This window comes from Cucurbita moschata, unplaced genomic scaffold, assembly GCF_002738365.1.
Source record: "Cucurbita moschata cultivar Rifu unplaced genomic scaffold, Cmos_1.0 Cmo_Scf00020, whole genome shotgun sequence".
NCBI classification, from domain to species: domain Eukaryota; kingdom Viridiplantae; phylum Streptophyta; class Magnoliopsida; order Cucurbitales; family Cucurbitaceae; genus Cucurbita; species Cucurbita moschata.
The window spans coordinates 4,350,761-4,363,280 of NW_019268536.1; the positions used below are offsets into that span (position 1 = coordinate 4,350,761).

At 40.0% G+C, this 12,520-nt stretch overlaps 7 non-coding genes across 7 annotated transcripts; all 7 read left to right on the forward strand.

The window, feature by feature from the left end:
- Positions 1-3,727: 3,727 nt before the first annotated feature.
- TRNAS-GCU lies at positions 3,728-3,809 on the forward strand. Its single transcript has one exon. It is a non-coding gene; the product is annotated as a tRNA-Ser (tRNA).
- A 3,083-nt stretch (positions 3,810-6,892) lies between these two features.
- On the forward strand, positions 6,893-6,974 carry TRNAS-GCU. The gene has a single exon. It is a non-coding gene; the product is annotated as a tRNA-Ser (tRNA).
- A 601-nt stretch (positions 6,975-7,575) lies between these two features.
- Positions 7,576-7,657, forward strand: TRNAS-GCU. Its single transcript has one exon. It is a non-coding gene; the product is annotated as a tRNA-Ser (tRNA).
- A 639-nt stretch (positions 7,658-8,296) lies between these two features.
- TRNAS-GCU lies at positions 8,297-8,378 on the forward strand. Its single transcript has one exon. It is a non-coding gene; the product is annotated as a tRNA-Ser (tRNA).
- A 739-nt stretch (positions 8,379-9,117) lies between these two features.
- Positions 9,118-9,199, forward strand: TRNAS-GCU. Its single transcript has one exon. It is a non-coding gene; the product is annotated as a tRNA-Ser (tRNA).
- A 1,965-nt stretch (positions 9,200-11,164) lies between these two features.
- Positions 11,165-11,246, forward strand: TRNAS-GCU. Its single transcript has one exon. It is a non-coding gene; the product is annotated as a tRNA-Ser (tRNA).
- Positions 11,247-12,431: 1,185 nt separating this feature from the next.
- Positions 12,432-12,513, forward strand: TRNAS-GCU. The gene has a single exon. It is a non-coding gene; the product is annotated as a tRNA-Ser (tRNA).
- Positions 12,514-12,520: the final 7 nt, after the last annotated feature.

The following is a 12,520-nucleotide window of genomic DNA, read 5'->3' on the forward strand; positions in this document are numbered from 1 at the left end:
AGCACTTGATGTGAATAAAGTATACATTTGATGAGTACTTATAATGGAGAAATGAATAATAAATTTTCTAAACTTTCTCCACAATTAGCAACTACTAATGTAAACAAAAGATAAACAATTTTTCTAAACTTGTTCAATTAATAACTATTCAGGACATTTAGCTTTGAATTATTGTTTAACATATGTATCATATTTAAACCTTTATTATATGCAAATATCTGGTATGATATTTAACCTTTCATTATGGTTTAAGTACCATATTTTACTTTATTATAGACAAATGTCTAGATATTTGCCTTCAATTACAACAATTTTTCCAAACTTATTCAAGTTAATAATGGTTAAGGATATTTAGCCTTGAATTATTGTTCAACATATGTATCATATTTAAATCTTTATTATATTTTTTACTTTATTATAGGCAAATGTCTAGATATTTGCTTTCAATTATGGTTTACTTACCATAGTATCATATTTGATTTTAATTATAGGCAAATATCTTGTATCCATGTATTACTTTTGTATTAATTGATCTTTCCATATCCTTTGTAATTTTTTTTATTTATAAATAGAGAACTTTCAACACCAATGTGTCGTGATTTTAGCAAATATTCTCATGGTATTAAAACCCTTTCGGTTTAACAACCTTGATCCTTTCTTCTCTATGACTTCCGAATACTCTACCCATCTTCTTTCTTTCAATACTTTAATCCATATGATCACCATCAAACTTTATTCCTCCAATTATCTTCTTTGGAAAAAGTAACTTCTCCCTCTCCTTGAGAGTCTCTTCGAGATTCATTCATACAACAAAAAAGTCACTTTGGTCGAGTGGTTAAGGTGTGTGCCTACTAAGTACATGGGGTATCCCCGCGAGAGTGTGAATCTCTCGGGCGACGAAAACTGTCTGCTTTGACCCGTTGCCTCACGAGTGCGTAGAGGTTTCTTTTTTATTTTTGTAACAGCTCAAGACCACTACTAAAATACATTGTTCGCTTTGACCCGTTGCCTCACAAATGCCTAGAGGTTTCATTTTTAATTTTGTAACAGCTAGACCACTACTAAAAGATATTGTCTGCTTTGGCCCGTTGCCTCACGAATGCGTAGAAGTTTGTTTTTTACTTTAGTAACAGCCCAAGACTACTACTAAAAGATATTGTTCGCTTTGACCCATTACCGCACAAATGCGTAGAGGTTTCTTTTTTTATTTTTGTAATAGCCCAAGACCACTGCTTAAAAATATTGTCCGCTTTGGCCCGTTGTCTCATGGATGCGTAGAGGTTTTAACACTGTTATAAGGAATGCTTTGTTCTCCTCCCTAACCAATATGAGATTTATCACTTCCCTTTGGACGGCAACAATAAAATAAATTTTGCGCGGTACAAAAGACATACAACAGGAGTTTCAAAAATTCTAAGTTACTGACAAATGGGAAAAAAGGTACATGCTGAGCTATATCTGTCACTTCCCAATTTTTGAGGTTTCAAGAAATCGTACGACCACAATGAGATAAATTTTATGTCGATTAAAAGATATACAACACGAGTTTCACAAAGACATGCTGGGCTATGTTGATCGAACAATGGTTCTACCACCTTGTTATGAACAAGAAACCTCCTCAACACTCAACACCAAATATTTGGCATGAAAAGCAGTTGATCAACGGCTTCTCTGTCTCCTACTCTCCTCTCTCACCAAGGAAGCCATTGTTGTCATCGTTGGTCTCTCCACTGCACGTGACGTTTCGCTAGAGTTTGAAACTACATTCAACCATGATTTGAAAGCCCGTGAACTAAGAATCAAGGATGACTTGCAGCTCATGAAACGCGACACCAAACCTGTTGCTGAGTACACCCATACATTCAAAAAAAAAAAAAAAAAAGTGACCAGCTTCTCCCTTTCCTTGAGAGTCTCTTCGAGACTCATTCATACAACAAAAAAGTTGCTTTGGTCGAGTGGTTAAGGCATGTGTCTGCCAAGTACATGGGGTTTCCTTGCAAACTTGCCACACCAACGCGTAGATTTTGTGCGGTCTAAATGACATACAACACGAGTTTAAAAAATTTCAAGTTATTTACAAATGGAAAAAAAGGCACAAGACATGTTGGGCTATATTTGTCACTCCCCAATATTTGAGGTTTCAAGAAATTGAACGGTAACAATAAGCTAAATTTTTTGTGGTATAAAAGACATACAACACGAGTTTCAGAAATTCCAAGTTATTTACGGAAGGAATAAAAGGCACAAGACATGTTGGGCTATGTTGATGGAACAATGGTTCTACCACCTTGCTTTGAACAAGAAACCTCCTCAACACTCAACACTAAATATTAGACACAAGATATGTTGGGCTATGTTGATGGAACAATGGTTCTACAACCTCGCTTTGAACAAGAAACCTCCGCAACACTCAACACTAAATATTTGGCGTGGAAAACAGTCGATTAACGGCTTCTCTATTTCCTGCTCTCCTCTCTCACCGAGGAAGCCATTGTTGTCGTTGTTGGTCTCAACACTGCATGTGACATTTGGCTCGCATTGGAAACTATGTTCAACCATCATCCAAAAGCTCGTGAACTAAGACTCAAGGATGACTTACAGCTGATGAAACGCGGCACCAAACCTGTTGCTGAGTATGCCCGTACCTTCAAAAAAATATGTGACCAACTTCTCCCTCTCCTTAAGAGTCTCTTCGAGACTCATTCATACAACAAAAAAGTTGCTTTGGCCGAGTGGTTAAGATGTGTGCCTATTAAATACATGGGGTTTCCTCGTGAGAGTTCAAATCTATTAGGTGACAAAAATTTCTTGTTTATTTTTGTAATAGCCCAATACCAGTACTAAAAGATATTGTCCCCTATTAACATACGGAAAAAGGGCTGTCACTTCCCAATTCATGAGGTTTCAAGAAATTGGACAGCCATAATGAGATTTCAAGAAATTGGACAGCCATAATGAGATATTTTACATGGTTTAAAAGACATACCACACGAGTTTCGCAAATTCAAAAGGCAAAAAGCAGGCGATCAACGACTTCTCTGTCTCCTACTCTTCTCTCTCACCGAGGAAGCCATTGTTGTCATCGTGAGTTGGAAACTACATTCAACCATCCTCTCACCGAGGAAGCCATTGTTGTCATCGTGAGTTGGAAACTACATTCAACCATCCTCTCACCGAGGAAGCCATTGTTGTCATCGTGAGTTGGAAACTACATTCAACCATCCTCTCACCGAGGAAGCCATTGTTGTCATCGTGAGTTGGAAACTACATTCAACCATCATTCAAAAGCCTGTGAACTGAAAAGTCCCTACTCTTCTCTCTCACCGAGGAAGCCATTGTTGTCATCGTGAGTTGGAAACTACATTCAACCATCCTCTCACCGAGGAAGCCATTGTTGTCATCGTGAGTTGGAAACTACATTCAACCATCATTCAACCATCCTCTCACCGAGGAAGCCATTGTTGTCATCGTGAGTTGGAAACTACATTCAACCATCATTCAAAAGCCCTCTCACCGAGGAAGCCATTGTTGTCATCGTGAGTTGGAAACTACATTCAACCATCATTCAAAAGCCGGTGAACTGAAAAGTCAAGGATGACTTGCAGCTAATGAAACGCGGCACCAAACCTGTTGCTGAGTATGCCCATACCTTCAAAGAAAAAAAATATGTGACCAACTTCTCCCTTTCCTTGAGAGTGTCTTCAAGCCTCATTCATACAACAAAAAAGTTGCTTTGGCCAAGTGGTTAAGGTGTGTGCTTGCTAAGTACATGGGATTTCCCTGCGAGAGTTTGAATCTCTCAGGCGACGAAAATTTCATTTTTGCCTGTTGCCCAATATTTGAGGTTTCAAGGAAAAAAGGCACATGACACCAAATATGGAACAGTGGTTCTACCATCTTGTTTTGAACAAGAAACCTCCTCAACACCAAATATGAAACAGTGGTTCTATCACCTTGTTTTGAACAAGAAACCTCCTCAACACTCAACACCAAATATGAAACAGTGGTTCTACCACCTTGTTTTGAACAAGAAACCTCCTCAACACTCAACACCAAATATGAAACAGTGGTTCTACCACCTTGTTTTGAACAAGAAACCTCCTCAACACTCAACACCAAATATGAAACAGTGGTTCTATCACCTTGTTTTGAACAAGAAACCTCCTCAACACTCAACACCAAATATGAAACAGTGGTTCTACCACCTTGTTTTGAACAAGAAACCTCCTCAACACTCAACACCAAATATGAAACAGTGGTTCTACCACCTTGTTTTGAACAAGAAACCTCCTCAACACTCAACACCAAATATGAAACAGTGGTTCTACCACCTTGTTTTGAACAAGAAACCTCCTCAACACTCAACACCAAATATTTGGCGTGAAAAGCAGTCGACCAACGGCTTCTCTGTCTCCTACTCTCCTCTCTCACGAGTAAGCAATTGTTGTCGTCGTTGATCTCTCCACATTTGGCTCGAGTTGGAAACTACATTCAACCATCATTTGAAAGCTCGTGAACTAAGAATCAAGGATGACTTGCAGCTGATGAAACGCGACACAAACATGTTGCTGAGTATGCTCGTACCTTCAAAAAAATATGTGACCAACTTCTCCCTTTCTTTGAGAGTCTCTTCGAGACTCATTCATACAACAAAAAAGTCGCTTGTCTGAGTGGTTAAGGTGTGTGCCTGCTAAGTACAAGGGGTTTCCTCGCGAGAGTTCGAAATCTCTCAGGCGACAAAAATTTCCTTTCTGCTCGTTGTCTCAGCAACGCGTAGAGGTTTCCACACTATTACAAGGAATGGTTTGTCCTCCGCAACCGATATGGGATAAATTTTGTGCTGTATAAGTGACATACTAATAAATAGAAGGAAAAAGCAATAGTAAGATAAATTTTGTGCCGTATAAGTGACATACAACACGAGTTTAAAAAATTCCAAGTTATTTACAGAAGGCAAAAAAGGCACAAGACATGAGACATGTTGGGTGCCGTATAAGTGACATACAACACGAGTTTAAAAAATTCCAAATTATTTACAGAAGGAAAAAAAGGCACAAGACATGAGACATACTGGGATAAATTCCAAGTTATTTACTAAAGGAAAAAATGGCACAAGACATGCTGGGATAAATTCCAAGTTATTTACAGAAGGAAAAAAAGGCACAAGACATGCTAGGATAAATTCCAAGTTATTTACAGAAGGAAAAAAAAGAAGACATACATCAGGAGTTTCAGAAATTCAAGTTATTTACCGAAGGAAAAAAAGAAGACATACACATACAGAAAAAAGGCACAAGACATACGGGGATAAATTCCAAATTATTTACGGAAGGAAAAAAGGCACCAAACATGCTGTTTTACCTTAGGAAAAAAAAGACACAAGACATGTTGGAATAGATTCCAAGTTATTTATAGAAGGAAAAAAAGGCACAAGAGATGCCCGGATATGTGATGGAACAATGGTTCTACCACTTTGCTTTGAACAAGAAACCTCTTCAACACTCAACACCAAATATTAAGCACCAGATATGTTGGGCTATGTCAATGAAACAGTGGTTCTACCACCTTGTTTTGAACAAGAAACCTCCTCAACACTCAACATCAAATATTTGGAGAAAATGCAGTCGATCAACAACTTCTCTGTCTCCTATTCTCCTCTCTCACCGAGGAAGCAATTGTTGTCATCGTTAATCTCTCCACTGCACGTGACGTTTGGCTCGAGTTGGAAACTATATTCAACCATCATTCGAAAAACCGTGAACTAAGAATCAAGGATGACTTGCAGCTAATGAAACGCGACACCAAACCTGTGGCTGAGTCTTCCCGTACCTTCAAAAAAAATATGTGACCAACTTCTCCCTTTCCTTGAGAGTCTCTTCGAGACTCATTCATACAACAAAAAAGTCGCTTTGGCCGAATGGTTAAGGTGTGTGCCTGCTAAGTACATGGGCTTTCCTCGCGAGAGTTTGAATCTCTCACGTGATGAAAATTTCCTTTTTGCCTGTTACGTCACCAACGAGTAGAGGTTTCCAAACTAGTACGAGCAATACTTTGTTTTCCTCTTTAACCAATATGGGATCTGTCACTTCCCATTATTTGAGGTTTCAAGAAATTGAACGGCGACAGTAAGCTAAATTTTGCGTGGATTAAAAGACATACAACACGAGTTTCTGGAATTCCAAATTACTTACAGAAGGAAAAAAGGCACAAGACATGTTGGGCTATATCTGTCACTTCCAAATATTTGAGGTTTCAAGAAATTGAAGGGCGACAATAAGCTAAATATTGCGTTGTTTAAAAGACATATAACACAAGTTTGAGTTTCAAAAATTTCAAGTTATTTACAAACCGGAAAAAAGGCACAAGACATGTTGGGCTATATTTGTCACTTCCCAATATTTGAGGTTTCCAGAAATTGAACCGCGACAATAAACAACATTTTGCGTGGTTTAAAAGACATATAGCACGAGTTTCAGGAATTCCAAGTTATTCACAGAAGGAAAAAAGGCACAAGACATGTTGGTCTATGTTGATGGAACAATGGTTCTACCACCTTGCATTTAACAAGAAACCTCCTCAACACTCAACACCAAATATTTGGCGTGGAAAGCAGTCGATCAACGGCTTCTCTTTCTCCTGCTCTCCTCTCTCACCGAGGAAGCCATTGTTGTCGTCGTTTGTATCTCCACTGCATGTGACGTTTGGCTCGCATTGGAAACTATGTTCAACCATCATTCAAAAGCGCGTGAACTTGAGACTCAAGAATGACTTGCAGCTGAAGAAATGCGGCACCAAACCTGTTGCTGAGTATGCACGTACCTTCAAAAAAATATGTGACCAACTTCTCCCTCTCCTTGAGAGTCTCTTCGAGACTCATTCATACAACAAAAAAGTTTCTTTGGCCGAGTGGTTAAGGCGTGTGCCTGCTAAGTACATGGGGTTTCCCCGTGAGAGTTTGAATCTCTCAAGCGACGAAAGTTTCCTTTTTGCTGTCACTTCCCAATACTTGAGGTTTCAAGAAATTGAAGGGCGATAATAAGCTAAATTTTGCGTGGTTTAAAAGACATATAGCACGAGTTTCAGGAATTCCTAGTTATTTACAGAAGGAAAAAAGGCACCGAAGGCACCAGATATGTTGGGCTATGTTGATGGAACAATGGTTCTACGATCTTGCATTGAACAAGAAACCTCCTCAACACTCAACACCAAATATTTGGCGTGGAAAGCAGTCGATCAACGGCATTGAACAAGAAACCTCCTCAACACTCAACACCAAATATTTGGCGTGGAAAGCAGTCGATCAACGACTTTTCTTTCTCCTGCTCTCCTCTCTCATCGAGGAAGCCATTGTTGTCGTCGTTTGTATCTCCACTGCATGTGACATTTGGCTCGCATTGGAAACTATGTTCAACCATTATTCAAAAGCTCGTGAACTTGAGACTCAAGGATGACTTGCACCTGAAGAAATGCGGCACCAAACCTGTTGCTGAGTATGCCCGTACCTTCAAAAAAATATGTGACCAACTTCTCCCTCTCCTTGAGAGTCTCTTCGAGACTCATTCATACAACAAAAAAGTCGTTTTGGCCGAGTGGTTAAGGCGTGTGCCTGCTAAGTACATGGGGTTTCCCCGCGAGAGTTCGAATCTCTCAGGCGACGAAAGTTTCTTTTTTGCTGTCACTTCCCATCTAAATTTTGCGTATAAATGACATACAACACGAGTTTCAAAAATTTCAAGTTATTTACAAACCGGATAAAAGGCACAAGACATGTTGGGCTATATCTGTATCTGTCACTTCCAACACTTGAGGTTTCAAGAAATTGAAGGGTGACAATAAGCTAAATTTTGCGTGGTTTAAAAGACATAGAGCACGAGTTTCAGGAATTCCTAGTTATTTACAGAAGGAAAAAAGGCACCAGACATGTTGGGCTATGTTGATGGAACAATGGTTCTACGATCTTGCATTGAACAAGAAACCTCCTCAACACTCAACACCAAATATTTGGCGTGGAAAGCAGTCGATCAACGGCTTCTCTTTCTCCTGCTCTCCTCTCTCACCGAGGAAGCCATTGTTGTCGTCGTTTGTATCTCCACTGCATGTGACGTTTGGCTCGCATTGGAAACTATGTTCAACCATCATTCAAAAGCTCGTGAACTTGAGACTCAAGGATGACTTGCAGCTGAAGAAATGCGGCACCAAACTTGTTGCTGAGTATGCCCGTACCTTCAAAAAAATATGTGACCAACTTCTCCCTCTCCTTGAGAGTCTCTTCAAGACTCATTCATACAATGAAAAAGTCGCTTTGGCTGAGTGGTTAAGGTGTGTGCCTGCTAAGTACATGCGGTTTCCCCGCGAGAATTCGAATCTCTCAAGCGACGAAAATTNAGAGTCTCTTCGAGACTCATTCATACAACAAAAAAGTTGTTTTGGCCGAGTGGTTAAGGCGTGTGCTTTCTAAGTAAATGGGGTTTCCCCGCGAGAGTTTGAATCTCTCAGGCGATGAAAGTTTCCCTTTTGCTGTCCTTTCCCATCTAAATTTTGCGTATAAATGACATACAACACGAGTTTCAGAAATTGAAGGGTGACAATAAGCTAAATTTTGCGTGGTTTAAAAGACATAGAGCACGAGTTTCAGGAATTCCTAGTTATTTACAGAAGGAAAAAAGGCACCAGACATGTTGGGCTATGTTGATGGATTTCAGGAATTCCTAGTTATTTACAGAAGGAAAAAAGGCACCAGACATGTTGGGCTATGTTGATGGAACAATGGTTCTACGATCTTGCATTGAACAAGAAACCTCCTCAACACTCAACACCAAATATTTGGCGTGGAAAGCAGTCGATCAACGGCTTCTCTTTCTCCTGCTCTCCTCTCTCACCGAGGAAGCCATTGTTGTCGTCGTTTGTACCTCCACTGCATGTGACGTTTTGCTCGCATTGGAAAGTATGTTCAACCATCATTCAAAAGCTCGTGAACTGAGACTCAAGGATGACTTGCAGCTGATGAAACGCGGCACGAAACCTGTTGCTGAGTATGCCCGTACCTTCAAAAAAATATGTGACCAACTTCTCCCTCTCCTTGAGAGTCTCTTCAAGACTCATTCATACAATGAAAAAGTCGCTTTGGCTGAGTGGTTAAGGTGTGTGCCTGCTAAGTACATGCGGTTTCCCCGCGAGAATTCGAATCTCTCAAGCGACGAAAATTTTCTTTTTGCTGTCACTTCCCATCTAAATTTTGCGTATAAATTACATACAACACGAGTTTCAAAAATTCCAAGTTATTTACAAACCGGAAAAAGGCACAAGACATATTGGGCTATATTTGTCACTTCCCAATACTTGAGGTTTCAAAATTGAAGGGCGACAATAAGCTAAATTTTGCCTCGTTTAAAAGACATACAACACGAGTCTGAGTTTCAAAAATTTCAAGTTATTTACAAACGGGAAAAAAGCCACAAGACATGTTGGGCTATATTTGTCACTTCCCAATATTTGAGGTTTCAAGAAATTGAACGGCGACAATAAGCTAAATTTTGCGTTGTTTAAAAGACATACGGCACGAGTTTCAGGAATTCCAAGTTATTTACAGATGGAAAAAAGGCACAAGACATGTTGGGCTATGTTGATGGAACAATGCTTGTACCACCTTGCTTTGAACAAGAAACCTCCTAGACACACAACACCAAATATTAGGCACAAGATATGTTGGGCTATGTTGATGGAACATTGGTTCTACCACCTTGCATTGAACAAGAAATCTCCTTAACACTCAACACCAAATATTTGGCGTGGAAAGCAGTCGATCAACGGCTTCTCTTTCTCCTGCTCTCCTCTCTCACCGAGGAAGCCATTGTCGTCGTCGTTTGTATCTCCACTGCATGTGACATTTGGCTCGCATTGGAAACTATGTTCAACCATCATTCAAAAGCTCATGAACTTGAGACTCAAGGATGACTTGTTGCTGAAGAAATGCGGTACCAAACGTATTGCTGAGTATGCCCGTACCTTCAAAAAAATATGTGACCAACTTCTCCCTCTCCTTGAGAGTCTCTTCGAGACTCATTCACACAACAAAAAAGTCGCTTTGTCTGGGTGGTTAAGGCATGTGCCTGCTAAGTACATGGGGTTTCCCTGTGAGAGTTTGAATCTCTCAGGCGACGAAAGTTTCCTTTTTGTTGTCACTTCCCAATACTTGAGGTTTCAAGAAATTGAAGGGCGACAATAAGCTAAATTTTGCGTGGTTTAAAAGACATACAACACGAAGCAAAATGTTGGGCTAACAAGAAAAAAGGCACCAGGCATGTTTTTGCGTGGTTTAAAAGACATACAACACGAAGCAAAATGTTGGGCTAACAAGAAAAAAGGCACCAGACATGTTTTTGCGTGGTTTAAAAGACATACAACACGAAGCAAAATGTTGGGCTAAAAAAGGCACCAGACATGTTTTTGCGTGGTTTAAAAGACATACAACACGAAGCAAAATGTTGGGCTAACAAGAAAAAAGGCACCAGACATGTTTTTGCGTGGTTTAAAAGACATACAACACGAAGCAAAATGTTGGGCTAACAAGAAAAAAGGCACCAGACATGTTGGGCTATGTTGATGGAACAATGGTTCTACGATCTTGCATTGAACAAGAAAAAAGGCACCAGACATGTTGGGCTATGTTGATGGAACAATGGTTCTACGATCTTGCATTGAACAAGAAACCTCCTCAACACTCAACACCAAATATTTGGCGTGGAAAGCAGTCGATCAACGGCTTTGAACAAGAAACCTCCTCAACACTCAACACCAAATATTTGGCGTGGAAAGCAGTCGATCAACGGCTTCTAACAAGAAACCTCCTCAACACTCAACACCAAATATTTGGCGTGGAAAGCAGTCGATCAACGGCTTCTTTTTCTCCTGCTCTCCTCTCTCACCGAGGAAGCCATTGTTGTCGTCGTTTGTATCTCCACTGCATGTGACATTTGGCTCGCATTGGAAACTATGTTCAACCATCATTCAAAAGCTTGTGAACTTGAGACTCAAGGATGACTAGCACCTGAAGAAATGCGGCACCAAACCTGTTGCTGAGTATGCCCGTACCATCAAAAAAATATGTGACCAACTTCTCCCTCTCCTTGAGAGTCTCTTCGAGACTCATTCATACAACAAAAAAGTCGCTTTGGCCGAGTGGTTAAGGCGTGTGCCTGCTAAGTACATGGGGTTTCCCCGCGAGAGTTTGAATCTCTCAGGCGACGAAAGTTTCGTTTTTGCCCGTTGCCTCGACAATGCGTAGAGGTTTCCACACTATTACAAGGAATGTTTCTGTCACTTCTCATCTAAATTTTGCGCCGTATAAATGACATATAACACGAGTTTCAAAAATTTCAAGTTATTTACAAACCAGAAAAAAGGCACAAAACATCTGTCACTTCTCATCTAAATTTTGCGCCGTATAAATGACATACAACACGAGTTTCAAAAATTTCAAGTTATTTACAAACCGGTAAAAAGGCACAAGACATGTTGGGCTATATATTTCACTTCCCAATACTTGAGGTTTCAAGAAATTGAAGGGCGACAATTAGCTAAATTTTGTGTGGTTCAAAAGACATACAACATGAGTTTGGGTTTCAAAAATTTCAAGTCATTTACAAACGGGAGCCACAAGACATGTTGGGCTATATCTGTCACTTCCCAATACTTGAGGTTTCAAAAAATTGAAGGGCGACAATAAGCTAAATTTTGCGTGGTTTAAAATACATATAACACGAGTCTAAGTTGCAAAAATTCCAAGTTATTTACAAACGGGAAAAAAGGCATAAGACATGTTGGGCTATATTTGTCACTTCCCAATATTTGAGGTTTCAAGAAATTGAACGGCGACAATAAGCTAAATTTTGCGTGGTTTAAAAAACATACAGCACGAGTTTCAAGAATTCCAAGTTATTTACCGTAGGAAAAAAGGCACAAGACATGTTGGAGTATGTTGATGGAACAATGGTTCTATCACCTTGCTTTGACAAGAAACCTCATCAACACACAACACCAAATATTAGGCACAAGATATGTTGGGCTATGTTGATGGAACAATGGTTCTACCACCTTGCATTGAACAAGAAACCTCCTCAACACTCAACACCAAATATTTGCCGTGGAGCAGTCGATCAATGGCTTCTCTTTCTCCTACTCTCCTCTCTCACCGAGGAAGCCATTGCTGTCGTCGTTTGTATCTCTATTGCATGTGACGTTTGGCTCGCATTGGAAACTATGTTCAACCATCATTCAAAAGCTCGTGAACTTGAGACTCAAGGATGACTTGCAGTTGAAGAAATACGGCACCAAACTTGTTGCTGAGTATGCCCGTACCTTCAAAAAAAATATGTGACCAACTTCTCCCTCTCCTTGAGAGTCTCTTCGAGACTCATTCATACAACAAAAAAGTCGCTTTGGTCGAGTGGTTAAGGCGTGTGCCTGCTAAGTACATGTGGTTTCCTCGTGAGAGTTCGAATCTCTTAGGCGAGCCTTTCCA